At 35.6% G+C, this 26,714-nt stretch overlaps 2 long non-coding RNA genes across 2 annotated transcripts; both read left to right on the forward strand.

Moving 5' to 3' along the window:
* The first annotated feature begins 4,155 nt into the window (after positions 1 to 4,155).
* Positions 4,156 to 10,535, forward strand: LOC126047398 (uncharacterized). Its single transcript, XR_007508565.1, has 4 exons — positions 4,156 to 4,242; positions 7,843 to 7,942; positions 9,194 to 9,315; positions 10,468 to 10,535. It is a non-coding gene; the product is annotated as an uncharacterized LOC126047398 (long non-coding RNA).
* Positions 10,536 to 13,249: 2,714 nt separating this feature from the next.
* On the forward strand, positions 13,250 to 17,425 carry LOC126047188 (uncharacterized). The gene is made up of 3 exons (XR_007508526.1): positions 13,250 to 13,315; positions 14,119 to 14,229; positions 16,162 to 17,425. It is a non-coding gene; the product is annotated as an uncharacterized LOC126047188 (long non-coding RNA).
* The last annotated feature ends 9,289 nt before the right edge of the window (positions 17,426 to 26,714 follow it).

Raw genomic sequence — 26,714 nt, forward strand, 5'->3', positions numbered from 1 at the left:
GTAGCCCACTTTTAGATCTTTGGATAATTTTAAACCCATAGTTTTTTTCTGATTATGACCTGTAACTAATTTATCTAATCTTGCTCAAATTAGATATTGTCACATTTCACCAGTTTTGTAGGACAGTTTATAAACTCATGTATTAACAATTTAAATCAAGATTAGGGTTATAAATCTTTGCTATGAGTTAAAATAGGTAGGTTAAATAAGACAAGAATAGTAATGAATTGCTTTTTCTCATTTAAATCAGACTGTGAGCATTGTTTGTATCTAGTTTTACTGGTTATTACATAAAATATATGTATTAAGTGGAAAGGTTTTGTCCTTATGTAAACCAGGCATTGGGGACAAAAAATTTCGGACAACTGTTTTACTGAGTCTGAGTTATGACTCATCAGGAATGTGTAATATAAGCCTCTGAGTATTATTAGGTACTTTCCTACATCCTCCAACCAAACACAAGTACGTAAAAACAATTAGCTATCACAATGAAAATAAACTAAAAATTTATATGAGAGCTTAAAATAATTCAAATAACTTGCAAGGTTCATTTAAATCTGAGTTTCACTGTACCGTCATGTGGACCTTTGGATTTCCCCAAGACTGTCAGGTATTGATACATGGATTAGCCTACAGAGTGTCTGGGCTGAGGATGCAGCTGTTTAATCCTATTGCAATTCTTGCTAGTCTCCTGGAATGAAACAATTAGGTCAGAGACCCCTATATTCCCCTTTCTGGGATTTGAAGAAAGCGCCACTTATTTTCCACAGTATGTGTGAGATCATAACCGCAGGTCCGTCTTCTAACCGTGTTTGTGACCGCTGCTTCCTATTGCAAACGTGTGCAACATCAAAGCTTGGGCAGTCTCCAGCAACCCAATTTGGCTAAAGCCTAGTTCTCTGCCTTTCTGTGTATTGGAAACTAAGGTATTGTCGTGGTTTAACCCCAGCTGGCAACTAATCCCCACGCAGCCACTCACTCCCCCCCCAGTGGGGTGGCGGAGAGAATCGGAAGGGTAAAAGTGAGGAAACTCGTGGGCTAAGATAAAGACAGTTTAATAGGTGAAGCAAAAGCTGTGTGCACAAGCAAAGCAAAACAAGGAATTCATTCCCCGCTTCCCATGGGCAGGCTGGTGTTCAGCCACCTCCAGGACAGCAGGGCTCCATCACACATAACGGGGACTTGGGAAGAAGAACGCCATCAGCCCAAATGTCCCCACTTCCTCCTTCTTCTGCCGGCTTTATGTGCTGGGCATGATGTCCTATGGTTTGGAATATCCCTTGGATCAGTTGGGGTCAGCTGTCCCAGCTGTGTCCCCTCCCAACTCCTTGTGCCCCCCCAGCCTCCTCGCTGGTGGGGTGGGGTGAGAGGCAGAAAAGGCCTCGGCTCTGTGTGAGCACTGCTCAGCAGTAGCTCAAACATCCCTGTGTTATCAACACTGTTTTCAGCACAAGTCCAAAACATAGCCCCACACTAGCTACTATGAAGAAAATTAGCTCTATCCCAGCCAAAACCAGCACAGGCATATAAATTAGCATCCCCTACTAAAGTTAAATAAGGCCTTTCATTTCTGGCACCTGAATGTCGTAATAGTTTATCTACCCATCCAACTGTATCCCATACATACACCTCCTTCCTTTGCACTTTGTGACCAAAGTTCTCAATGTTCATAAACCAAAAGTAGTAGTCTGTAGCTATTGTAGTAAGGGTGTATAAGAGAAAAAAGAATAAGTATACGTTAACGGTTTGTCATACCAAGGACCGACTTAACTCGTAACAGTAACATAGGCAAGAATAGTTTCTAAGAAAACTTCAATGAACAAGTGTTTCAAATGGCTTTCTAAAACACACCTTCAAGAGCAAAATCCTTTCTAGAGAGAAAGAGAAAATGGTTTAATACAGCAGTTGTTGGTCTGGGTCCTCATCTTGGCCATCCACACCAAAACCAGTATGGTAGGCTCAGCAGGATGCCGTATGGACTGATTTTTTCAAAAAGATGTTTGTATGTCTAGTTCTTATTGATTGCAATGGATTGATTTTTAAAAGTCAAGATATAAATCAATCAATTGAAGCAATAAATCCATGTGATAAGGTCAGTATGCAGTATTCATAACCTCACATAGATCAGTTTCTTGTCCACCACACTAAACGTGCGGCATGACAATGTGCTCTGTATACATTGCTATCAAGAATCGCCAGGTATCTAAAATAATCTTGAATATATCCACTGTACACACAAAAAAATCTGATGGTCTGAATTTCAGTTTTCCTTCTGTAGGCAATTTTTTTTTTTGGTTACTGCAAAACTTTATTTTTAAACAGGGTCAGTTTACAGTTATTTGGCTCTAATGTTAGCAACATTCAAACTGCTAAGAAGAATTGAACTACAGTCACTTTCAAATGCATTTATTTAAAGTGAATTTTTTCTGAGGGTTAGATTTTATGTTCATTTCAATTGATGACTTTCATTTCTTGCCAAACTAGTGAATCTCTTCTGAATTTTGCAAAGATATTTGATTAAATTCAAAAAACCTAATAAAAAATGAATAGGATAACTAAAGTCATGTTTTCTCAATTATTTCTTTCTGCTTCCAGAAGAGATTTCTTTTATTTCTCTAGAAGTAAAATTGTTCTAGTTCCAGTTACTCTGACCTAGACAAGCGTGAAGATAAAAACAGAAATCAAAGCAAAAAGAAATCTGATATCTATTTTGCTGAGCCAAAACTAAAGAAATAAAATATATCCACAAAAATTCACTTCTTTTTTGTACCTAAATTGTACAAAAGCTCTAGCTGCTTCTTAGCAGAGTGCAGCATCTTTCAGCTGTTCTGTTTGATCTGCACTGTTGCCATGTTCTTTTATGAGGCTTTGTGAACATCCCTTGACCCCTTCATCCCATGTAAATGTCATAGAAGTGTATGGGATCTTCTTGGAGTTCTTCTTTGATATTCGCTAGCAGAAAGTATTTTAAGGAATATTTCCTTAAGATCCTTTACTTCAGATTGTCTTTTATTTTAAACATGACATGATGTTAAATTAATGTGATAATTTGACTATCGCTCTCTCCCTCTACATCTTTCTAATACTATCTTTAAAAAGTTTGAATATTTGGTGTCACAGATACATTATTTTCTGATTTGGATATCTTCTAATTTCTGAAGATTTAACTGAAAGTCTTATATAGCTAAATTATATTTCAGTGAAGAAAAGTGAGACTCTTAAAGCCTGTAGAATTTCACAGAAACTTATGGAACATAAGGAAATCTCTCTATTAATAAAAAAAACGTATCTCAAAGAAAAATATGCCTCAACTTCAGCTTTGGTTCGAGGGATTTCAAGGTGATCCAGGATGAGTAACTGAGGTGCATCTAATGTTCAATGAACTTTTATATACCCAAGATCTATACAGTAAAGAACATGAATCGAAAGTTTAATATGCTGAATCTGCCTGTAAGTGGTCAGTATAGTTGACTTTATAAGATAACTCTGGGAGAACATTCTATTAAGTCATTCAAGTGATAAATAAAATATAAATTTAAGCACATATGTGAAATTGAGTATACTTCCATGAAATTTCTAAATCAGTTCTATATTTGTGTATCTAAGAAAGGGGGGGGGCCTCTTTTAAATAGGTACTATAATTTAAGTACATTATATTGTTAAGTTGTTATTAGTGGTACTTCAAGCTGATAATACATACCAGCCAATCATTTTCTTTACTATACTATTTAATATTTAATACTTACTTTAACATTTGCTATTTAACACATTAACGTGTGTTTTGATATGTCACGTATTTTCACATCTCAGTGGTCCGTAATGTCAAGAAGCTATTTAAAGTGAAGCTCAAAAATCAAAGCTCGAATGGTAGACCTAGATCAAAATGTGATGTGTGTTCTTGCAAGTAAGTTTGAGTGCATGTGATCAGCTGCAGAATCGGGGTGGTGTTACAGTTCAAGATATGTTTTCAAACTATTTGTGGAAACTATACCTGAGCAGCTCCTTCAGCACATAATGGAGACTTAAAGCTTTATAATCCAGACTTTCAACTTGCCCACCTCTAGTTTTACAATACATCTGATAAAAGAATGGAAGAACTTTAACTACTTAATAATCATTTTCCATTATAATTTTCTAAGATTTAACTATATTTTTAGATGGCCGTGAGGGGAGAAGCATAAAGGGACAACGACATCTGGCCAGTGGATACATACCAAAGCAGAGGATCCTTTGTGGAACAAGGTAACATACATGTTGCCCATCTTTCCAAATGGATAATTTAATGTGGTAATTGCAGCACAAAAAGAAATAGCATTTATGGTAGTTTTAGTTTATGCTAAATATAACAAAGCAGAGTAAGCTTAATTTGCTGTACAGACATATCATGTGAAGGTTGCCATTTGAAAAAGAAAAAATTATAATACTCTGTGGTTTTGATAAGTCACAAGAAATATAATGAAGCTTTGGGATTTGCTCTGTTGACCTTTAATGCTGAAACGCCAAGTTTTCAGAGAATGCTATTTCCATAACAACGTGCTGCTGAGTGTTCAGCTTTTTAGAGACCTTTTTTCCATTGTTTATTTCATCAGTGTTCACCTGTAAATCAGATACTCACCAATAACAGGTACTTTATTAGAACAGGATTAACTTAGCCCACCGATATCCTTTCATACCTGTAGTACTTATTTGCATTTAACATCTTTGTGTGTGTTTTTTTAATATACCCAGTAATCTTAAATTACAGCACCAGTGGTTTATTGCTTGAAGAATACACTTCCATTCTTAGACACATTGACATACTTGTTGCAATTGGCGATCAGTAAGTACAACTTGAGTGTTTTAGGGTGATGTAACTGGACTCTAAATGATGAAATTTTAGAACTGTATTAAATCTAGACTTGATAGGTTAACTTTCCTCAATAAAATAATTAATCAGGAATTGAATCAAAAGTTGTCTGCTTGAGTAGGTGACTTATCTGTCAGGCTATGTAGTTTTAGTAGCCTTCACATGCCAATACATCTGTTCAAATAGAGGTAAAAAAATTACGTGAGGGGAAGGAAAGGAGACAGTAATAATTTATGTATACTCAACACTCATTAAAGAAGGGGAAAAATGCCAGTCACATCAAAAACTGTTTAAAATAGCCGAATGCATTTCTAATAGTACTTTCCACCAGGGATGTTGTAGAATCACCTCTGGTCATAAAATTAGAAGGTAAAGTATTCTGCAAGACAGTATAACCTGAATCCTGAAAAGACTTAGTTATGCTTGATTTCTGCAAGCGAGGGGAACTCTTTGTGGTAGTGATGTTTAAAAGGCATTTGCTGTGTTTGGAGAATGAAGGTCACATATAAGATGTAATAGATCCCATGGAATGTTTATTTTGAAACTTCAGATAATTTTGCATTTTCATTGCTTCCAAGGTTGAGAAGCTAGAAATATTTTCCTTTGTCAGCCTGTGTGTTCTTGTATATGGGATGTCATTGCTCTGTATAAACATTTACAATATACTTGTGTGAGGCTAACTTTAAATATACACAGCATTCTCTGCAACACACTAATAAATCAAAGCAGAAATTGAGAAGGTTTGTTGAAGCAAACATATCAAATTCAAGTAATGTTTTGCTCTTTCACTGAAAGCATTTTTACTAGCCACTTGAAGTAGTCCTCACTCTTAATAGCCCATTCACTACAGAAGTCCTCAGTCAAACAGTCTTATTGCTTTATGCATGTGAAACTGCAAGTTTGATGTAATGGAGAGAGAGACAAAAGCAAAGCCATCAGCTACTGTTGGATGTGATACCACAGATCTGTTAAAAAGACAGTAAGGAGACAGTAATTCATTTTAATAGTGGTATAAAATTATTTTCTTTGAACACAGTTAACTTTAACTTAAGTACATCTTCAACTAGGAAAAAAAATCAGTTATCCGTATTTTAATCAGAAACTTACTCTAAAAGCCACAGTGCAAAAGTCATCACTTTTTGATGTAATTAATTCATTTCTTAGTTCAAACAGACATTGAAAATTACCCTCTGAGCATATCTTACCTTGCCAGTGGTTTGCATGCACCTAGTCTCTTCCTTCAAGTCCCTTCTGTTCGATTCAGAAGTAACTTCTGGACTTCTGAGCTAGAGTTGATGCCTTCCTTGACGTCAAATGTGGAAGCCATATAGGACTTGGGAGGTTTTTATTTTTTTTAATACTTCTTGCTCCATTACTGGTTATACAGTTCATGAGTGTGAGGCAGTGAATGTGGAAAATAAAAATTTCCAGTCCAAGCTTGTCAGAAAAGTGTTGCCTGTTGGCATAGCTCAGGTTCCTTTGGGCAGTGACTTTTCTGGCTGGCATGTGTGCCTTCCACGCTAACCTAACCAACTGAGGTTAAGTCTGCGGTGGTTTTGAGAGAGCTTTATATCCACAAGATTTTAACCTATGGCACCCACTGTGGAAATGCTTTTAGAAGGCGGCCGTTGGTTGGACAGGGACTGAAATGCCGTCTGCACTTCAGATGGAGCAATGCTGGACAATGGGGTTGGAACTGCTGCCTTGAAAATGAATGTTTTTCTCATTTATAGCTTTTGGACAAATAGTTTCTCATGTCTAGCTGTCTTAGTCAAAACTAAGATGACATGTTTGTCACTGTGTTGGTGGCCCTGGAAAGATTAAAAAGGATAAAATAGAGGCTCGTGTGATGTTTTTATTAAGATCATCCTTGGATCTTAATAAAGAGGGGTTTGCAATACTTGCAAAAACATGTGAATTATTGAAATAACTGTCCTTGTTCTCAATTACCTTATTCTGTAGTAACTAACGCACTGACAAATGATTTAATGATGGCCACAAGGACTGTCCTGTCCAAGGTTTTTGCAGCCAGCCATTTAAAATGCACATCAACTCTAAAATAGTTATTTAATACCTCTTAGCAAAGCATTGAAAACTTACTTGATCCACTATCTTTATGATATTTTTAATCAAGGGGATAAAACCCCCCACATTTTACATTGTAATTTTATGTGAAAAAGGTTAATGTATATGCCATGAAAAACTTGGAGGTAAAGAATAAGTTAAATACATTGTTTCTTATATTGTTAGCAGAGATGTTACCTTTTGACCTTCCTTTTGAGATTTTTTAGAACATTTGATGCTTCTGATAATAGTTTAATATTACTTTCTTCACATTGATTAAATACACTTCATACATCACTGAACAATGAGTAACATTCAAATAAGGCTGTCCGCTGAACTGCCTGCAAAAATGATAAAGTAAAAAATTAATCTCCAAAGTAAAGTCAAGCCTGAAATTGAAATCTTTGATGCATACATTTCATAATTAGTTCATTCTGCTATATCTAAAATGCAAATACAGTGCTCTTAAAATAATTCAGATCTTCTTGCACGGAGCATTAATGAATTGTTCTAGCTTCTGCACCTCTGACTTCGACAGATTCTGGAGTCATTTGACTTTGTTGTCGTTTTCTTTGTTAAGTTGCTGAATTTTCTTTTTTATAAGGTTACTTAAAGTAGTCCTCCGTATCTCTTGTGTTGATCTAACATTTGTTCCAGTCAGTGGATCCTCCTACACGTCCAGGGAAAAGAATTCCATAGAGTATATGCAGAATCAAGACATAAGGACAGAGTTGAAAAAAGTCCCCCCATTGCTCTTTCATCAGCCACCTGCGACCATTTTTTAGTGGTCCGACTGTCTGTAGATCTGTTGTCTGAACCAGAACAGTGAAATTATCCTGCCACGGCGGGGATTGTTGGGGGGTTTTTTGCATGTGTGCATGGTTTTTGTTTTGTATTTACATATTTTAGCTTGGGTCATTTTCCTCAAACAGTTAACTTGGCAATCACAGCAGTGTTAAGGAGGTAGAAGCAAGTGTTTGAGAATGGACAGAAATGTTGCCACACCATGTCTTACCAGAAATCTTCTGGCAGGTACGATGCTCTGTTTGCATTCCTGCAGTAATGATCTTGAGTGATAACATAAGAAGTAGGACATATTTGTTGTCTTTTGGCTTTTCTAGGCTTAATTTATGTGGAGGTTTTCAAGATCAAGTTTTGAACATATGTCCCTGAATCTCATTTAGATTTCTACATCGTCCTCTGGATCTGGATGAGTTCCCATTTTATCTGTTAGTGCTGACTAGTTATCGGGCCAAAACCTTGCAAGATGTTGGGAACTGAAGGGTTAAGTCATAGGTAGTAGCTATGTTAAAATAATAAGCAGAGAGTAATATTCTTTCCGTGTCACTTCTAAGACAATAAACTGTTACATTCAAGGGTGACAAAACTGCAAATAAATGATGCAATTTTACTGATGAGCTGAGGGGAAATACTTACATTTTACCCCAAAGGACATGGCCTTCTTCACCATGCAAAAAAAAGTCTTCTGAAGAAAATGTTAAAATTCAGCTTATGAATAAGGAAAATCTTCATTTCATAACATGTGATCTAAGCAAGAAAAATAATTACCAAAAGGAATTTAATGCTTATGAAAGATCAACGCTCTCATATATTCTGAGAAAACCCATACATAAGCTGATTAAAGCAGAAAGCCAGAAGACTGACTTCCACTCAGCTACGGTACAAATATGCTATCTTACTTTCCATGTCTGTTTCTTATTTACCCTGCCTGTAAAATGAGCATTTATTTCACAGATGTTTTCCTGCAACTTCACAAAACAGTGCTCAAGATCATGGTGGAAAGCTGTGCACAGCAGGCGGTATAAGTGTTCTTCTTTTAAATATATGTGTAACTCTCATAACATTTGCAAGAGAAAAAGTAAGGATATCAACAGAGTACAGGCACAGCAGAAAATTAGAATGAAAATACTTAACAGAGATGGATAAAATAGATTCAGATTTCACTTATGATGTACACCTAGAGTAATCCTGTAATTTTGCTGGTATCTGTGTCTCACAATTAGTCTTCAGGTCTGGGGTTTACGGTACAGACAGAGGAAAAAAGGTGCAACTGTTACTACATCTTAAAAGTTCAGCATTCTGGAGAATATAAAGTTGGGATAAATGTTCAACATTATCACACTTCCTTCAAAAACTAAGTTTCTTACTGCTTTTTGTACAAGTTCATTTTTGTCAACACTCTAGCAATGTTTTGTAGCTAACCCTCTACAGTGGTAACAAAATAGTATCTAACAACAACTGCATGTGTCTTTGTATTCACAGGTAGTTGTAGAAGTACAAGGCAAGTACAGCTGGAGCCAGGCTTTGCATGGACAGAGGTTCTACTTTTGAAGAAGAAAAAATTGAATAAGGAGCTGGAGGAGGAAACGGAAGAATCATTATTTGTAAGTAATCTGGAACTGTCATATTAGAAGCTGTGATCCATAGATTTTAGCATAACAGAGAAAGATATGTGAAATACTTTAAAGGCAGATACATATAGATTACATACTATTATGGTGTTTCTACAGTGACTATCCACAAAAACTACCTTTAATCTAATGAGGCTAATCTTCCTAGACTGCCTTTATGGGTAATGCATTAACTCAGTGCCCAATGGACAAGTCATAATAGGAAGCCCATTTTTGCTGGTTGTAGATTAGCATCCATAAATTTAGCCTTCGTGAATCCAAGCCTTGTGCACACTCTGATGAGGCTGTGCTGCCCATACTTGTAAACAAGGCATTTTGCTTGTGCCTTTTGGAAATAACACATTTTGAACAAAAAATAACAAGCTGGCATCAGTGTTGAACTGTTTGTAGTTTCACATGCTGAGTAATACTGTTTCTCAAATTTTCAAGAAGATATGGATCAAAACTAGAGGGAATTAAATAAAGTATGATTTGGAATCAGGAACTAGCAGAAGGCTGAGAAGGAACAGGAAGAATGAGGATGGGGAAGTTGAAGTGGGAGATGTTTAATCAGCAAGTCAGAACTGGAATGAGAGTAAAGAGTGCTTTTGAGAGAATGGGTTAAATTTGCATTAATCACAGATTTTTGCTTTCCTCTTGGGAAATCTAGTTTGCTCCATCTCCTGTCCCATCAGATGTGCATCTGTAAGAATTCAAAAGCAAAATTTTGAAAGCAGATGGTTGAGTTTGAAAGACCCACAGTCCTCCGAAGTGCAACCAAATTTCGCTAGCCTTCTGTACCTTCATATACTACTTGTGTGTGACTTCTATTGGTAAAACAATACAGTACAACCTGACCTGAGAGATTAGAAGTGTGCAAGCTAATGGGAAGAAACTGTGAATAAAGCAGAAGACTGTAGATGCCATACATCTTATTTGGAGTTGAAGGGGTTTTGTTTTGTATGGAATTTTTTGTTTTGTTTATTTTCTTGGCCTTTAAAAGATTAAATGGTGACCCTAAGTATCTGAGTGAAAAAAAGAAACAGGAAAATTTTAATATATAGGAATATAAAAGCCTTTGTTAGATATTACATATTAGAAATTTAGAAAAAGCACATGTTAGAATAAGATTTTCATTCTTTCCAGGTTCTTCTGTATTGCAGATTCTAAACTATTTCCACAACAGTCACCTCAGGCCATTTGTTTCATTATAGCATCAAGGTAAGAGCCAAGGATTTTTAAGTAACAGTGAGAGCACTAAATGCACTGTTTTTTCTCAGCAGCCCGGTGGTTAGTAACCCCAACAGTTAATCTCTAACAATTAGAGAAATCGCCCTTCACTCAGTGGCATAATTCCCATAAATCCTTAACCAACCCCATTATTGAAAAATAAAAGTATTATGCTTGTTTCAACATTTTACGATGTAAGTTCATTGAAATTCATTAAGCTACTCTAGTGTGAAACAGGAGTAGCCCAGCTTTTTCGAAAACCAATTGAATTCTTATAACAGCAGAGGTACGCAGAGGGCAATGAGAATCGGTTGAACAAACAGCAGCTGTAGGAAGTAGCTGCACTTACTGCATGGAGCAACAGATGGCGGCATTTTCTTATCTGTTAGGAGAGTTAAATCTGGGCTCTCACTCCACGAATAGTCTAAATCATATATTGACAGTTACTGAAATCCACCACAAAAATAGTTTTTCAGAAACTCGGTGCATATGTCACTTATGGATAAATGTTAATTTTAGAAGCAGATTACACTGTAAGAAACTCCTGGTTTACGTATCCGGAATTTAAATATAAAAACATCCTAGAGCCCTTCCCTGCTAAGGTCACTCTCTAAGATTAATTACTGTGTGGCCTTTGAGCCCAGAAGATGATATGATGGGAAGGAGTAGCAGGAAAACGGCACTCCTCAACCAACATCGTTAATACAAGGGATTTTACCTGCTTAGAAAAGATGCAGCACGCAGGTCCGCAAAAGGTGAAGAGGCTCGGTTTGCTCCTTGCTGAAAAAGACTCCATAAATTTCCTGTGCAGCAACTGCACATGTACTTGGCCTTTGCATGTGAACACGAGGAGGTAGCTCTTAGCAAAATGAAAGACCTCGCACTGACTGCCAAGCCCTTGGAGTGCCCGTAGAAACACATGGCGAGCTACGAGACCGTGACTTCTGTGTATATGCACTGGTTGGTGCCCATGTGAATTGCCGTAATTTCTGCTGGCTTGTCCATAAAGCAGACCAACTGGGAGATCAATCTTTTAGCCAGTTTTTATCTAGTATTTAAAATAAATAAAAAGTGAGCCTTTCCTGTCTCTAACATAGAGAGGATAGTAAATCATACATGGGACTATTACTGTTCCACAGCCAACTTCCTACCACATCAGAAACTACACTGGGTTCTAGTTTCTGGAAAGGAGTATTCATGCGTTAACATACTACTACTGGAGGGAAGAAAAAAAACATACACACACACACATATATAAAAATTATCCCTTAGATGAAATCCTGAGTGTACTTTAGAGAATGAAAAACCTGCCATTCACTGTAGAATACGTATTTCACCACTTTGCATAAGATACAGTTATATCTTTTCTTTTTTTTTTCTTTTTTTTTTCTTTTTTTTTTTTTTAAACAATTCACATACAAAGTCAAACCATAAAGCAGATTCTTCCTTTTTAAAATACAAACACTCCTGGCAAGAAAGTATTGGTGAATTTGATGATAGGGTGGATCCCCAAAAGACAAGAATGAAGAATCATTTGAAGATGATGAACTGCAAAAATTCACAAGACAATGACAGCTTTATACTTTCTTTGGAATATTTTCCCATCCAGTTCCTCTTCCTCTGCTTTTTCTGTTTTTCTTTTAAAACCCAACCTTCCTATTCTGTCTCTTTTTTCACAAGTATGCATTATACTTACTTTTCTAATTTAGTTCTCATAAGGAAGTTAGAAACCTGGGGCATAAAAAGTAGAGACTCTGAAGACTAATGTTTGTGTATAACACTCAGTCTTTTAAGTTCACAGGGCATTTTATCAGCCTGAAATTCAGCTGTTTATTCAGACCTCAACCAAGGCTCCCTACAGGATTTAAGGAAGTGCAACCCAGCAGTCTGAGTTCAGAGACCAGCACATTATAAGCCTTGCCTTCCCAGGCCCTGGTTTTGGGAGTGTGGGATTCTGACCTGGATGTTAGGACTGAGGTTATGTTAGTGGAAAAGTCACCGGACGGCAGCAGTCACACCGGCTGTGGAAAGAGAATGACAATTGAAAGCGTTATGTTGGCTCATGTTTTAAAGGCTCGGCATTATGAATGCAATCTCTCTATATTATTTCTTAGAAAATAAATGCAACTTTATAGATGGTTGTCCAACTGTCCTTTATTGTGTTTGAGAAAAAATTGGGTTTAGTGCTTGAATAGGGCCTCAATATTATTCTGTCATTTCCTTACTTTATTAGCCACTATTTCCTGCGAAGAATCTCGCAAATGAATTTGAAGAAAGCTAATGTGCTGGTCTAATGATGGATTGCTTTCAGGACTGATCAAGGTACTTTCTTCCCATCCAGTGAATGAATCATGGTCATTCAACAGTGGACTGTTGGACAGATATGTGAAGTGCCCTTTACTTTAAAGCTTTCCCAACATGAGGAATAATCTTAGGACCACAGTGTCATCAAATAAAAATACTATACTGTTATAGAGGCTCAGATTAGTATTAATATAATAAATCCAGACACTGTGTCCTTCAAAAACAGAGAGAAAACATCAGCATGTATGCACCATTTGCCTTTAATCACAGAGACATACTGAACATGCTCGAAATGCCAATAGTTTTATAGATTGCTGTGCAGTTTACTACTCTTTTCTCTACTTCTTTCCCTTAAGAGATGAAATCTACAGCAGCAGCATGACAGGAGATACATTAAATCAGTCAGTGGACCCATGAAGAGAGAAACTCCATCTTTCTGCAGTAATAACAGAAATTCAAAGTAGGTTTCTTGAACAGAGAAAGGTGTCTGACTCCAGTAGCAGCATTCCCTTTGCATCTCCTGTAAAACAAAACAAGCCCACAATACTGAAGGATGTCCAGGACTATATTTTCAAGTTCTTCTATACATTTCTGATACACTAACTTTTCATTGTGGCTCAACCTGTGCAACCATTTTGCATGAAAACTAAAATCCAAAGAAAACTCAGCAGAGTGCACCTGTTTAAATACTTATTTATTAATTTTAATAAGAAAATGGTTTTGCTTTCCTGAACCCCTTTTGATTCTTACCCTCTCAAAAATAGAACCGCATGGTCTTTTGTTTTTCTTTTGTAGGATCCAGCATCCTTATGTCTTCATATCAAATCTTTTGTTTTTCAGAGGTAATGCCTATGGATGTGATTACCAAAATGCTTAGTTTTGAGCTGGCTGCAACAGTATGTGTTGTATGAACTGTATTGCTGCAGAATTGCTGCTGCAATTACACTGTAGATGCAGTTTGTATTTAGCAAGGCAAGCTTCCATTGTATTATAGAATCATAGAATTGTTTAGGTTGGAAGAGACCTCTAAGATCCAACCATTATACTCACAACCATTCTGGTGGCTTCTTTTAGAGAAACTGAGGATGGTCGGGTTGCTCTTACAGTTAATGTTAGTAAAACTGAATGTTAATAGCAATATTGGAATGTACAAATAACATTAGTAAAAATGTAAAACCGCTTTCTTGTTCACATCATGCAGAAGCAGCTGTAATCTGTATGTTATCAGGATGTAAAGAATAAGAACTAACTTCATTAAAATAGTTTTTCTCAGGTTACCATGGGAAACAATGCCACCTTCTCAAGCTATTGATGATGCCCCAAAGTATTCATTGCTCAGAGTCCAGGTGGACATCAGTCTGCTGGCAGGAGGTGGTGAGTGATCACTTTTGTGTCACTTGATTTTGTGTTTGCTGAGGTTTTTTCTCTACTTAGTATAGTGTCTTATCTTGACCCACAAGGTTTTCCTCACTTTTCCTCTTGCAAGTCTCTCTTCCACCCCGCTGGGTGGGTGTGAGTGAGCAGCTGGGTGGGGGCTTAACTGCTGGCTGGGGTCAACCTGCCACCACCTGTTTCAGATGTGGTACAGTAGAAGAATATAAACCACTCCAACTTAAATTCCCTTTAGACTCACTTAGACTTACCTCTGAATTTGACCTAGTGATTTTTATTTTATTTTATTTTTTTTAGTCCTAAAGCAGTAGGTTGCATTTTGCGAAGTCCTAAATTCTATGCGGTTAGCTATTCATATTTCACAGAACAGGCTGCCAGGCAAGACGAAGGTGGTGTTCAAATGGCTTTTTTATCCCTTGAAGGTCTGATGTTATTTTGAAATGTGAACTATATTATTTTATATACTAGTATTTTATTTAATTTCTGTTATTGTACAGCACTTAAAGAATGCTTTCCATGGTAGAAGCAGACTCTTCTACTGCAGTATAAAATATTGTGCCTTTAAAAATAACAACTGAGAATGCCAAGGAAAAATAGCAAGGGGTTATGGGTTTTTTAGTATAGTAATATGATATGGTGCAGGGCATGGATCACATGTATCTGACACAGTGATATAAAGAACAGAGTCCATCACAAATATTTTCTTCTCTTCTAGTCTGTAAAGATAGCCGCTACTTGGTAATTGTGAAAATCCCAGACAGTGAAAACCTGTGACCTTCTGGGGAGAGTCAAACAAGAAACTTTTTAGGCCAGACTGTATTTTCAAATTTGTTCATTCCATCAACAAATTTTAACTCCTTTTAATTCCTTAACTTTATAACATATTGACTTTTTTACATTTTCCTTTCATAAACAGATTTTTTTACTGTAGGAAAGAGAAGGAATGCTCATTAATTTGGGGATGAACTGGGAAAGCAGTACACTTAGAGATACACCAGAACTGCATTTTAGAAACTCCCTTGTCCATTAAAAAAAAAAAAAAAAAAAAAAAAAAAAGAAAGAAAGAAAGAAAATAACTGCTCCTATCATTATACAATTCAGAGTCTCCAGAGCAAAGACAGCAAATACTCATCTCACACCCTGAGAACAGACTTTTACCTACATTAAGTAACCCTTCAAAGGACAAGAAGAGGGAGAGAAAAGAGTATGTGTGGGGGGACAGTCCTTTGTTGCTAAAGACAGTTAAAGAGAATTGGACATGTTACCACTTATTTTTGCACCTGAGATTGTACTGCAGTGATGATCGGAGCCTGATGGTAGAGGATTCATGAATTCAGAACGCAGAATGAGTTTTTGCTTTTAAAAAAATTTAGCTGGGATCTTCATAGCTGAGTCAGCGTTACTTTGTGCTACACCAAATTTGTTGTCATTTTCCTCTTAATTTTTCTTTTCCTCTTAATACTAAAAAGGATTGATGTTAGAAGGTATACTATCCTCTTTACTGCAAACATTACATTCTTCTAGCACTATCTGTCCAATAAACTAAATAATAGTAACTTGAAATAAAGAACAATACATTATGAAAATTCATTCAGTTGTAACCACACATATGCACAGGAACATTCATTGAACTTTAAAGTAGGTATCTCATTAGCAAGAAACACCAAATTTTGCAGGACTGAAACCTCCTATCACATTTAAAAAACAGCTAACATCTTGGCTCCTAGATCACCAATGGTATCTATGTGCACAACAAACATGAATACAGCCACCATTTCAATAAATTGTAGTTTTGACTGAATTAATTGTAAATTAAATTTTGGACTTGATTTTAGAAATTTACTGTTCATATAGTACATTCAAGTTAAAAAATATAGAGCCTGATGATATTTCTTTCTTTTTTTGTTGTTCAAGACTGATTTCTTCACTTTGGAAGCTGAAACTATGCTGCATCTTCTACAAGAAGATCTGTCGTCTTTGTGGATTGAAACCTTCTCACAAACTGTCTCAGAACAGACCTCTGCAGCTATGAACCAGAAAGCAGTAAATATAATTACATATAGAAATGGAGTTGGCTCCCAAAACAGGCAATTCATATTGACTGAGGCATTCCCTTCGGTAGGTAACAATCCCCAAAGTCAACTGTAAAGACCAGTCAGTGCTGCTACCTACTTGCTCCTTGTCTATTTTCCGCATTCTTACACATGGTCTTTAAAATTTCATCAACTTTAACTTAAAGCCTTGCATTATTGCTAGTACGCCCACTAAGGAGAAATATGCAATCAGTATTAAAGGGCTTAACAGCTCATCCCTCTCGGGATGTGAAGGCGGCCAAGCTATGGACGTTTCAGACAGTTCAGAGAGCTGACCTGAAGGAACTGTGCCTGTGGAGGACTTACCTACTATCGAGGGTGTGGTGACTTGGCTTGGTCAGGAACGGAGGCCACAGATTCATTGTGTAAACACTAGTAATTTTATGGGATTGTCCTGGAACAGACCCAGTTATTGCAAAGGTGACTCTCCGTAACTTCAAGATGTTTCTGGGTGGCTGCGTGTCTCTCAGCCATAAAGTCCATCTCCTGATTCCTTGTCATAATCACTGATTTCATGGATTTAAAGATAATCTCTTAAGTGGGAACTCTCTGTAAACCAACTCAGGGATGTCCATCTGAATATTAAGCAACTTCTGAGAAGTATGAATTGTCCCATACTTTCCAACAGAATATTTGAATGCTGGAGAATCCATATGTTGGCTAAGGCAGGGCTAATCACTGTAACAACCATGTCAAGCATGCGTGCTTCTCCCTGTTCATTAAATATGGAGACAGATATTGAGCAGAGTAGGAGAAGCATTAGAACATCTAGTTCTGAATGTCTACAAGGTAACAAAACTACAGAAATTATCTTTTTTTCAATGATAGCCCATGATAGTGTTGTGGGCTGTGAATGAGCAACAGAAACATTCGGGAGAGGAGTGTAAAGGAAAAGCTAAAATCCACAGTGCTGCTGGAGGAAGGACTGTAATGGACATTGAAGGTAAAAAGACAATCTTAAATTCTCAGTTAACTATTTTTTTGTTTGTTTGTTTTGTGAAATTGCATATAGGTGGTTTTTCATACAGCTACAGTATTTTGTTAAAGAGCTAAAAGACGACCCTTTCCAAATAAATGCTTACAACTATCTTTAGAAATCCTTTACCTTGATTTTCACTTTCTTACAGAAAAATTAACGCTATTAGAAAAAATATTAACATTGAATAAACATGCTGTTTATTTTTGTATTTTAATAGGCTCTTTTTAGTTTAATCTTAACTCAAAAAATAGCACTTTTGGACTAAGAATGAATTGCACTACATATAGGTATTACTTCAAAATATTTGTGAAAAGTTAAAGGGAATACACCTATAAAGGTCAGAATTCTACACCATCCAGAACAATGATGTGCCTAATTTGAGAGCATAATTCATGTAATTGTATGTACAAATTATACTCGTTGCTGCCTAACTGACCATTACTTTTAAAAACTTTTAATCTATGTACACAACTGCAGTCATTGCGCAGGTTAATTAAATGCTATTGAAAATCAGACTTGGTGTAAAGGTTATGTTAAACAAATATCAGAATACTTAAAAATTATTAATTGATCAGTATTGCATGCAAGATTATATACATTTTAGAGTAAGATTCTGAAGTATTTTTATGATATTACTGTTAATTTTATTGCTTACTTGATACATCTGTGAGTATGTAAAGACCAATTGTTCTTAATACTTTTAAAATAATTAGAAGAAAAAAAGGTTATTGGGATCATGAATCCATTTTATATACTAGTCAATCAAGAGAGTAAGAAAGGAGAAATAAAGATTTGAGATTAGCTCAAAGATAAAACAAACATTAAAAATGTAAAGGAATTATGTGTTAAATTTACAATTATATTTTTATAGCATTAATTATTAGATGGATGTCAGTCATGTAAATTCAGGTCAGATCAGAATTACAACCATCCCAAAATATCATTGAGTTTATTGAAGATTTTAAAGTTGAAGTCATGCAATAGATGCCAGGAATTAGGTACCATAAACAGGTGGCTCAGAAGTCAGCAACTTCCCTGCTTCACACAATACCAATTAATTCATTAATTACACTTAAGGCAACATGGGCAGGCAGTATTGGAGAGGAGAGACCAGAAATGAAGTTTCTCCATCTTTGCTAAATACATAACTACTATGCACAAGAAGAATAGTCCTTTTTGAATTTTGTCTGTTTGTCCTTATTAGTTTTAAATGTGTAATGACCTGTTTTCACAGAGGATGATGAGATTTCTGACCAACTGTGCTCTAGTTTGTATTATAAGAGGTTCCTGAGAGTAGGACAACCAGAATCAGGCCCACTGACTCCTTTAACAGCTAAGCTACACATAATAATAGAGGATGCAAACCAGCTACCCTGTTCTTGAATAAAAGTAGCGTGGCTGATTTCTCTCGTGCTCCACTCTGCTGTCCATTCCTGAAAATCCTGCTCAGATGCACATAACTAGGACCTGCTCGGTTTGACCTGGAGATTAGATATTATCTCAGGAATGAAGAAAGTTGAAGGGGAAGTTACTTCCATGCACATATTGAAGCCTAATTGTAGGGACTTGGGGAAAAAAAATCAGTCTAAGACACAAACTGAATTAAATCAAGGACCTACAAAGTGAAGTACCCAGGGAAAAGTATGTTGCTTTCTGGTTTGTGGGTGACTTCCTTGATTTTCAGTGCCTTCTGTCTTCAATCCCTTTTTCATGCACCAAAACAAATATCTTGATTTTGTCCATGGTTTCTGTTGAAGTGCAGTGGCAGCTGCACACCTGAATTCTTCCTGTAACTCTGAAAATCACCAAAAATTATTTTTTAACCCACCACGCATTTTCTGCTTCATAATGATTAGATCTATGCCTACCTTATTGATTTTTTTTTCCCCTTTTCCTCATTTCTTCTTCCAGTTCATAACCAATATTCATTCCTCCTATGTCGATCTTTAGGCAGCCTTTACCTTGCTGCAGCTGTATTCTTACCCTCAGATAATCAACACCGTTTACCTCTCTTGTAAAAATGATAAAGTTCAATAAAAAGTTATAATAAAGGAATGATTGCATGGTAGTTATCACTCTGTAGATACAACTAGTAACAGTAGGGATTCCCAACACACCATCCTTTCTTCAAAAACTGCCAGCGTCACTTCTTTTTTATGCTTTTGCTAGCAAAACTGAATCAATGGGCTAAGAATGCTTACACTTCAGCTAACTTGAATGAGCAGCATAAATGCTAGCATGCTGCTTGGAGAATTAATAGATGGGAAAGAAGATAGATAAATCTTTTTTACAAAGCTATGATATGGAAAGAATTGTGATTTACTGTGTCAAAAATAAATTCAAAAAGATTTAGAAAGGGAAAGCCAAAAAAATTAGGAAAAGAAACACTTTAAAAACTGGGGGAAAAAAATCTGTCTTTTTAATTTTAGAGGGTTGAAAAGTTTGCCTGGCATTGATGTGCTATATAAAATGAATGTAAACCCTACTTGGTACTACTTCAAACAAAAATCGTGGTGCAATTTTCAAATTGTGAATTTTACATCTTGCGTGCTTTGAGTGGTTTTAAGTGTTATTCTGTGTATTAACAGGAGACAGACCCTCTAGGTGATAAAACCACATGTGCGCTGTATTATTCGCCCCTTTTGGGAGCAGGAAAAATTTCTTTGCTTGTGTTTCAAATGCAAATTTTCTCACTTCCTAAAGGAACTTTTGAGACTCCCTAATATTCTATATTATTAAATTTTGAATGCTAGGTAATTTTAAAATGAATTGCTTAACTAGACACAAATTCTATTGTATTGATGGTTTTTAAAAGTTCAGATTAAACTCATTGTATTAGCATTAACAGTGTGCGACTTGGTTACTTGAAAGACTCTCTGTTCTTTGTATACCTTGTTATAGCACAAAGAATTTAATTTCAAGATGAGGATGTGCTGACTTATCTAGGATTTTCTCTTAAAACATCCTACCAGAGCTATCTAAGCTATGGTTTAAGAATACAAATTCCAGAATTGACCAAATCCTGAAATTTCTGTGCTAAAGAGAAGATCCAACATTTTTCTTTTGACTGTATGGAATGCAAATTTGGCTGATCATGGTGGTTACCTGTTCAGATCTACTAATTTGTGTAGTTAAATATTTTTTATTTTTCTTTCTGATAAGCATAATGACAGGAAAAGCAGGCTGCGGACAGTTAATTCCTGATCTCTCTCATTTGTTTTAAATCTTCTATTTAATTTTTCATATAACAGTATCGCTATATAAATTGTTAAAGTAAAAACAAGTATCAAAAAGTTAGTTCTAGACAAACTACAGAGAAATTACACCTTTTCCGTGATGTTAATTTTTTGAAGTTTCATTAACATAGGAAAGTATGAAATATTAGGATATTTGTTGCTTTTGCATTTGGACATACCATTCTGAGTCATGCAGTTTTAGCCATAACATATCTCTGAATTATAATGCCAAAAAAATTTATAGATTTAAAAGCTGCCATCTTCATACTATAAATAACCACTGCTGTCACTGAATAGTAGTAGATGAATAAATCTGTGTCTTTTAACCTCCCTGTTGTTAAAGCCAAGGTTTTAAAACAATCTTTACCTGACATTATAATATCAAATTTTCTATTAAAAAAAAAAATCAAGTGGGAATTACTGCACATTATGTTTCCGACTTTCATCTATTTAACAGAATGGTAAGATAGTAGTCTTAGCTGTTAATGCACAAAATCCCTGTATTGTGTTTGAATTAAGGTTGCTATGTACTTCAGAAGTGAAATTCAATCCCCTTGAAAGGCATGGGATCTTCAAAACCTAAGGAACACAGAAATTAAAGGATTTGGCTACCAATAACACTTTTCTTACACCGTATAACAGATACAAATAGCCTATATGGAACACAAACATGTTGCAGGAAACACGCTATATAATTCATAGGCATGCTGTTATTACACACCCTCTTCCCCTAGGAAAATCCATGGTATTGTGCCAGAACAGACGTATTCCCAAGTTATGTCATTGCTCCCTTACTGGGAGTATATATGCTGGAGTTTGGAAAGGCATTGCTAAAACATTATCCTTTACATGAGGTAAAAAAAGAAATATGGTACGTGTGGACATGGATAATCAGCGAGCTGTGACTCGGTGGTAGGGAAGCGTATGTAATGCTGACATTTTTCAGTTTTCATTTTCTTGCTCTTGCTTTTGTACTAATTATAGCATAACTAGAATAACTGAAATGGATGGACAATAAAGTGATTTTGGAGAGGCGAGTACATAGATTCTTTTTATAAGATATTTAACAACGGTTCAGGTTCATGCATATCAGAGAAGCCCAGCTTCTTTAAGCCCTCCAGACAGATGAAGAACAAAATGGCTGAACAGTTTTATGGAGAGTACGAAAGAAAAGGTAACTGGTTTTTCCTTTGTTAAAGATCCTCACTGTTGTCCATTCTTCAGCGGTTTCCTAGGCAGGTTTAATAATTTCTGGAATTTCCTAGTCTGTCACAAAGTAATTTCTGATTCGTCAAAGACCATCTTCATCCAAAAAACTAAGATTCATGACCTAAACAAAATCCATTCTCAAGGCCCCTCTGTCGTTTCAGAAAACATTACTGAAGGTATATATCAAAAGGCAGTCTTATATTCTAGTCCTGATCTTCATGAAAAAATAAACCCCCTTTTTTTTCTACAAAGGTTTTTTTTCTACGAAGAATTATAGTATTTTTTTTCCTTCCTGCAATTAACCAAATATAAAATGCTAGAGAGAAAACAAGACTTTTGCTATACTGGATATAAAAATTGCTTTCTGTAACTTTAGTTTAATTTAAATGGGTTTCAGTAAAAATCTCACAAAGGTTGTTTCCCCAAATTTTCCTCTCTAATCCTTTAAGATTTCAATGGTGCACCTCCTTTATCTTCCAGCAATAATGGTTCAGAACCGACGATATTTGCGTTCCCATATACAGCTCAGTTTTAGTACTAAGACTTCTTTTAAACATCCAGAGGAAGAGAGGGGTGTTTTGCACATCTTGTTGTTGTTTCATCATGGACCATTCTGCGATGTAACCAGCTACCCCTGTGGCATTATTGTTTGTTATTATTATCTTCTTCTGTGATGTAACTATAACGCAACCTTTTATTTAAATTGTGATTTATTAACATCCAATATATGAACAACTGGATGAAATAGAGTGTAGGTATTTTTAAGTAATGTAGTAAGATCAGAATAAATTCTTTATTCTAGCATGTTATAAACTTTGTCTTTGCTTCTCTGAAAATAGAAGAAAAGCAAGAATGAGAAGAGTGGAAATAAAATCACCATTATCCTTAATGACTCTCTGGGCAGTTTAAACATCATAGCTGATTCTTTGTTTGTGTACATCCTCAGAAAGCTAAGAGGAGTCCGAGTTTCCTGTGGAGAACTTCTTTTTGGCCGAATGGTATGTACTTGCTGTGCATCCTTCCTCCTCTGTACAGTATAGAAAGAAAAGCTGGGGTCAGAACTGCAGCCGAGTTAAATGTCTGGCCGGTGTGTACGCGGCTGCCTCTGGGAACGGAAAAGCAACGAATAATGATTGCCTTTCCTCAGGGGAAAATCTGGGTCTGTCTCATCTACCCTATGTCCATTTTTATGTAACTTTTAGGAAGGTAATATACTCGAGTCTTTTATTTGTCTGTCAGGTAGAATTGAAATTAGCCATCAGAACTGAAAGATGTTATGGGAAGGACCCGCAGACAGAAAAACAGACCTATTGCTCTTGCATGCATAAGCCTTATTTCTGTAGGTAATGAGGCTGATTTTCTGACAGTTTTCATTTCTAAGAGTAAGAGCTGTGCGTACATGTTAATAAGGTGGCATAATACCATCTTCACTGCCTTACAGAGGTGTGCAATACTAGAAAAGCAAATGTAATAAAAGTATTTAAAATAAGTGCAGCGGTTTTTTTCTTCCCTTTCAAATATTTTTGTAAATCTGCATTATTTGTAGAACTTCTTCAGGACATTTATTTTCAATTATTTTTCACTCTTCATCTTTTTAAAAGATATTTTCTATAATAGTTCTGATTATACTAACTGGTTAGTATAAATCCATATGAATCTGTTAATGCAATCATTATAAGATATATGGGCTCTAGAAATACTGTATGTATTTTATGACACATTTGGGAAAAAAAAGGCAAAGATATTTATCTAGAAAAGAATATGGTTTTGACTGATCTAGATGCCACAAAACTCAGAAGGAGAAAGCTACAATGTTGATATCATTCAGCATTCCGTAATGCACTGTTATTTGTGTATTTAGGAATTTTTGTTGTAAGGTATTATGAGGTATAAGTATTTTTGCAATTCCAGATTTGTTCATACAGTTCAGCATTTGGGCATGTACATTTTTTGACCTAGAGAAGCCTTTGTGCCATATGAAGCTCTATCCGTACAGATTTTTGGCAAATGGGTTCCCTTAAGAGGTGTTGGAAGAATATCATTGTCCATGTTGAGGAAATGAACTACTAGAAAGCAAGTTAGGTTACACGTTTTCACAAATGAGGTATAATGTTTGGGCTTGGTAAACCCAGAAGGATAGAATTCACTGTAGTCTTTGTAAATACATTAGGTAACTGAAAGCAATTAGCAGGCACTTAATATTAAAGTGTAGTAGATAAATCTCAGTGTGGAAAAATCCAGCAGTCTGAAAAATGTAGTTAAATATAGCTGTGTTTAATACTGTGTACCAGAATGGTTGTCATGTAATAGGTACTCTCCTAGGATAATATTAGATAGAAAGCACAGGCAACATAAAGAAGGTAAATTGGGGTTATTTTCAAGCAATCCCTTATCCAAAAATATTTCTTTGAATAGTGGGAAAAGGTTTGCTGTTGGAGAACAAGACAGAGGTTAAACACAATATGGAAAGAAAATTACATAGGCTGGTTTTGCTTTAACATCTAAACAAATTTTTTGTATGTATGAACCCTTGGACTAACTCAGATACAAATTAGATGAATAGATTATTTGTTCCTTTTACTTGGTCTAAAGAGAATCGTATCTCTCCATTTACTAGAGCTTTATATTCCTGAATACTTCTTTTAGTTTTGCCTTACAAATCACTTGTTTAGTATTTCATTATCAATAGCCTGAAAGATATTATTTCCATCTTAGGGAAATGAATAATAGCCTTTAAACGAGCTACACTGGCACACGCAAAGAGCCCTATCCAGTCCCAGGAGGAGGGACTAAAAACTCAGGAACAAATGAAACTTATTGCAAATATACAGTATACAGAGGTATTTCAATACACTTTGTGTGAATCTTCTACAATATAAAATATTTTTCATGTTATTCAAGAACTTTATCAAAGACTTTGTTTTTTAAAGACCCCAGTGAGGTACTGATCAGATAAATTCAACAGATGCTATATTACATTGTCTGTGAAGGCCTTAAGAAGATACTCGAATAAACATGCAATTTAGGCATAAATATATTTTGACTGATTAGAAGTCAAGAACTATGACCTTTACAGAGATTAAAAAATAGTCATATGGACATGTGCATGAATAATTACATATAGGACAGTAAAACAGGCCTGATGGTTTCACTACTAATAACTCCTTAGGGTAACTGTCAAAACATGAAAAGAGCAAAGAGTGAGGTACTGTTTACTTTATAGGCATTTGGAATTTAAAAAGTAATTTTCATCCATATGGATAAGCAGTCAATATTTTAGCACCTGGTGATGCAGAGGATATGTGATCAGAGCTTAGCATATGATATATGTAGTAGAACTGGAGAGGGTCTTTTTTTTTTTTTTTTTTTGCCTTTGGAAACATTTTCATCAGAACTGTATTGAAATTACATGGATTATAAAAAAAACAAAAAACAAAAAACCAACCAACAACTGGTGCTAATAACCTTAATACTATGTAGCTTGTTGATGTGTTATGTAGTTTGTTGATGGTGTTGACATAATGAAATAAGTCCCAACTGAAGATAAGAAGTAATGCTTCATGATCAGACTGGAGAGATTATCTAGGCATATGTTGTACAACATAAACTGTGCACAATACATATTTCTATTCTGAATATGGAAGACACAGGAAAACCAGCAATTTTTAAATTGAGCATTATGGAAAGAATAGCTGTTTTCTCTAGTATAAGATGTGTTAAAGATCTAGCCATGAAATATAAATGAAAAATAAAATATTCTAAGTAAGCAATATTTGGACCATCTGTTGGCCATAATCAACTCCTGTATCAACTGAATTAAATATCACTCAGGAAGATGCAGTCAGCTAGGCATATATACCTTAGATATTTTAAGATACTACTGAAGTATTTAAAATGGATTTAGTTATTTACAGAACCTAAAATCCTGGGAGAAATTTGTGATAATTTCATTCCCTGAATTTTTTGCCACGTAGACGTATTACTCAGAGTTGCAATTCAAAAGAAATTTTTCATTATTACTTAAACTGCCATCGGCTGAACAGAGATTTCTGTATGATCAACCAGCTGCAAAAAGAATTGTGCTTATCTGAATGCTTATAAACTTGACCAAGGAACTTATGCCTTAGGGAGAATAATTGCAGAGGTAAAGGTACTAAAAAAGAGATCTGACTGTCAAAAGATGTGCCTTGTATGACAGAGCAGCTTACAAGACTCAAAGCCCACTGGAAAAACATGGAGATCCAAGGACTGATTCCTTTACTAGATTATTTCCACAGATTGCTATAACACAGTCAGACTGATGAGGATTTGACTAGAGAATCTGTGTTTCTAACTTTGTTGTTTATAAAGAGCTATTCTGTATGTTGTCTATATATTATATGTATGATATCTATTATATTGGATATCTGTTTATCATATAATTAATGCAGAAATGGTCAAGACTGATTTTCCCGTCGTTGTCTACTTTTCTTTGCTTCATCTGGTACATCTTTCATGTGTACAACCTATCAGTGATCCAAAATGAAAAATTATGTGATTACCAAAACAACAATGAAAAAACATTAATATCTTCAGTAGTATCATGGGAAGAATTTGCACGAAAATATTTGTAGTGCTCTTCAAACAAATACAGTAGCAGTGCCTATAGCTCTCCAGTTTACATGGAGTACTGAGTTCTCAGCACTCTGTTCTTGCTTGTAGCTGACCCCAGGCATGTCTTGGCAAATGCAAGAAGTTCAACTAATCTGCAAAGAAATTACTGTAAAAAACCTTTGCTGAAGATATTAATTATGCAATACAGCAAAGGAATGAAGAATAATGTACTATAACTATTTATTAAATGACATGTGTAGGCTTATTTTTGTAACAAATTTAATAAAAATATTTTTGTTTGTTAGGAAAAATCATGCAGTCCTGTTCCCTTGAATCCAGGGTAAAGTGAACTATACA

Source organism: Accipiter gentilis, chromosome 17 (genome assembly GCF_929443795.1).
Source record: "Accipiter gentilis chromosome 17, bAccGen1.1, whole genome shotgun sequence".
Classification (NCBI taxonomy): Eukaryota; Metazoa; Chordata; class Aves; order Accipitriformes; family Accipitridae; genus Astur; species Astur gentilis.